At 38.9% G+C, this 4464-nt stretch overlaps 1 pseudogene; it reads left to right on the plus strand.

Moving 5' to 3' along the window:
* The first annotated feature begins 769 nt into the window (after positions 1-769).
* Positions 770-4464, plus strand: part of LOC145932816 (uncharacterized) — a 6237-nt pseudogene continuing 2542 nt past the window's right edge.

The following is a 4464-nucleotide window of genomic DNA, read 5'->3' on the forward strand; positions in this document are numbered from 1 at the left end:
ATGACATCATCCTCAATGCAATATTAAATGTAAAATAATGCAACATATCCAAAATTTCAAGCGTCAATGTACGACTGCTATGACATCATCCTCAATGAAATATTAAATGTAAAATAATGCAACATATTCAAAATTTCAAGCGTCAATGTACGACTGCTATGACATCATCCTCAATGAAATATTAAATGTAAAATAATGCAACATATCCAAAATTTCAAGCGTCAATGTACGACTGCTATGACATCATCCTCAATGAAATATTAAATGTAAAATAATGCAACATATTCAAAATTTCAAGCGTCAATGTACGGCTGTTATGACATCATCCTCAATGAAATATTAAATGTAAAATAATGCAACATATCCAAAATTTCAAGCGTCAATGTACGACTGCTATGACATCATCCTCAATGAAATATTAAATGTAAAATAATGCAACGTATTCAAAATTTCAAGCGTCAATGTACGGCTGCTATGATATCATCCCCAGGTGTTCAAAACATATGTAACAAAATCACAAGAAAATGCAACATAATTAAAATTTTCGAGCGCCAATGTACGGCCGCTCTCATCTTGAGATGAATCTCGCGAAATGTGCAAAAATGTATCAATTTCAAGGTCGATACATCATTCGTACGTAACAAAATCACAAAGTGCAACATACTCGAGTGCCAATGATCTCTACGATTAAATAAAAATTATGGTAAAGAGGCATACTATGTCAATATCTTTGTCAGAGGTTCAAGAAGTACATCTCAAGTAAAGAAATATGGCACAATTGGAAGCAAGTTTGTTGGAGCAATCAGCAAGGGTGAATTCGGTGGAAGAATATATTGTGTGGGAGCAGCAATGTGACGAATACATCGAATCACTGAAAGAACAAAGTCGAATAAAACGTCCACGATTACCGATCGGAGTTCGACAATCGCTTGTCTCCCAAATCGCGTGTCTCGAAGGGTTGAAGAATTCGGTACGCAGACGTTTTATACACGCAGGTGCTGGAAGCAGTTCGCGAGACGTCGGACTCATATGGCGAGAGATTGATACGGCGTTCGAGAGCCGCATCTTGACTGGTGCGGTGATAAACAGCAATCACATCGAACCTCGTCAATTTCTAAAGGAGGCCAAAGACATTGTGATCGGACACGTGCAAAAAGTGTTGCAAAAACACACTAGTGTGAAAGTGAACACTATATTTAATGGCGAGTTTGTGTCGGGTGATAAACGCGCTAATAAAACTATCAATACGAAAAACTGTGAAATCTTTCGCACGTCTGATTTGCGCGAATGGTACGATCAACGCGCTATGGAGACCACGCTAGCATCTCTCGAAGAGTTTCAAGAACGCGATAGTGGTTGGGCAGTGTCGCGAATAATCAATTTAATTGTAAATATAAACAAGTATAATCCAATGCGTGCGGGATGTCACATTAAATTACCGCGAGAAATAATGATGAAGAGAGCAGTGATTAACGTGAAATCAAAAGACACTGCATGTTTTGCGTGGGCTGTGGTCGCTGCACTGTATCCAGTTGCAAAATATAGTGAGAGAACGTCGTCATATCCGCATTACACAACAGTGCTGAATCTCCAAGACATTGAGTTTCCGATGACGTTGAACCAAATTAAAAAATTTGAACATCATAATGACATTTCGATAAATGTGTGTACAGTATCGAAGAAAAGAACATTGTCCCGATACGTCTCTCGGAGGAAAAGAAAGACAGACACGTCAACTTGCTGTACGTGGAAGACAGCAATAGCGTTGAACATTTCGCCTGGATTAAGAATCTCTCCCAGCTTGTCAGCTCGCAATTGAGCAAACATAATGGTCAAAAATATATCTGTGATCGGTATGTATATTTATTGCAAATTATATATTAAATAATCATAAAATAATTATAATTGCTATTATCTTTTACAGATGCTTGCATTATTTCGGGTCTGAGGACAAGTTGCAGACACATATGGTAGACTGCAGAGAGATGAATGACTGCGCTATCCGGTTACCGAGCGATAAGGACAAGTGGCTCGCGTTCAACAACTTTAATCGCAAAGAACGACTTCCTTTTGTCGTATACGCAGACCTCGAATGTGTGCTGACAAAGACGAATAAGAAGGAAGAAGAAAAGAATTTATACCAACATCACCAAGTATTTAGTATAGCATATTATGTACATTGCTTATATGACGATTCGTTATCCGAGTATTATTCTCGCCGTAGTGTAGATTGCATTTCGTGGTTTTCCGAACAACTTAAAAATTTAGCGATACGCGTAAAGAATATTTTAGCAACTAACGTCCCCATGGTAAATTTAACATCTGACGTGTGGGAAAAATTTCATAGCGCGACGCATTGTCATATATGTGAGAAACCATTCATGCAAGATGACGATACACGCGTACGCGATCATTACCATCTGACCGGGCGGTACAGAGGTCCCGCGCACTCAAATTGTAATCTAAATTATAAAGAATCTTTTTGTATTCCGATAGTTTTTCACAATTTATCAAGTTATGACACACATTTCATTATCGAGGATATAGCTACAGCGTTTGAAGGGAGCATTGAATTACTTCCGATAACTAAAGAAAAATATATATCATTCACAAAAACTGTCAATAGTACCAACGATGACAAAGATTGGAAAGCTTGCATAAAATTACGATTCATCGATTCATATAAATCTCTCACGACAAGTCTCGATAAATTGGCATCATTTCTAAGTAAAGACAAACTCAAAATTGTACATTCGGAATTTCAAAATTTACCGATTGAAAATTTCAATCTATTAACACGGAAGGGCGTCTTTCCGTACGAATATATAGACTGTGTCGACAAGTTGCAAGATACGTGTTTACAGCCGCGCGAATCATTCTACAGTTCCTTGACCGGTGACACAGTATCCGAGAACGATTACGCGCACGCCGAGAACGTCTGGAACCGATTCTCCCTTCGAACGCTAGGTGAATATAGCGACTTATATTTAAAAATTGATGTCTTGTTATTAGCAGATATTTTTGAAAATTTTCGCGATAGTTGTATCAAAAGCTATGGACTCGACCCCGCGTATTATCATACTCTTCCCGGGTATACGTGGGATGCAATGCTAAAACATACAAATATTACGTTCGAATTGCTAACCGATATCGACATGGTTATGTTTATCGAACGTGGTATACGCGGCGGTCTAAGTCAATGTTCCAACAGATGCGCTCATGCTAATAACAAGTACATGCAGTCGTACGATCCATCGAAACCATCATCATATCTCATGTATTTTGATGTAAATAATTTATACAGATGGGCAATGTGCCAACCATTGCCATATGCAGATTTTCGATGGGTCGACGACGTATCTAATTTCAACATCTCGTCAATAGCGCTCGATTCGCATACAGGCTATATCCTCGAAGTAGATTTAAAGTATCCACAACATCTTCACGACACGCACACTGACCTACCGTTTTGCCCGACACATGACAAACCGCCCGGCAAGCGGGAAGATAAGCTTCTCGCAACGCTATATGATAAGAAGCGTTATGTCATACACTACCGCAACCTGCAGCAATGTATGCGACACGGCCTTCACGTTACAAAAATACATCGCGTATTACAATTCACTCAATCTCCATGGGTCCGAAATTATATCGAACTTAATACAAAATTTCGAACACACGCGAAAAATGATTTTGAAAAAAAAATTTATACAAATTAATGAATAATGCGGTATTTGGCAAGACGATGGAAAATGTGCATAATCATGTCGATGTAAAACTCATCACACATTGGGATGGACGATACGGTGCAGAGGCAATGATTGCGAAATTTTCACAGTAGAAGCATTTTTTCTGAAAATCTAATCGCTGTCGAATTACGCAAACTCGAGGTAAAATTTTATAAACCAATCTATGTCGGCATGTGAGTACTCGACATCTCCAAAACGTGTTTATACGAATTTCATCACGAGTACACGTCACCGCTGTATCGTGACAGATGCCGGGTAATGTACACCGACACAGACAGCCTAATATATCACATTGAATGCGAAGATGTATATGAGAATATGAAGCGCGACGTGAGCAAATTTGATACGAGCGATTACGCTGTGGACAATGCGTACGGTATACTGCTCGTGAATAAAAAGGTACCCGGTCTAATGAAAGATGAAAACAACGGCGCGATAATGACCGAATTTGTAGGGCTTAGAGCAAAAATGTATGCCTTGCGAGTGGATGGCAAGAAAGATACCAAACAAAAAAGTAAAAGGTGTCAAGAGTAACGTCGTCGCGAGAACGATAACGTTTGACGATTATACACGGTGTTTGAATGATGATATTGAAATGACACGTAGTCAGTCTTGTATAAGATCGAAATTGCACGAAGTATACACCATTCGCGAGACAAAAATTGCTCTAAGTCCGTACGACGACAAGCGGTATATCATACCTGAAACCACTGAT

This window comes from Prenolepis imparis, unplaced genomic scaffold (assembly GCF_030444845.1).
Source record: "Prenolepis imparis isolate NDT839.2.m4 unplaced genomic scaffold, iyPreImpa1.0 SCAF_2, whole genome shotgun sequence".
Classification (NCBI taxonomy): Eukaryota; Metazoa; Arthropoda; class Insecta; order Hymenoptera; family Formicidae; genus Prenolepis; species Prenolepis imparis.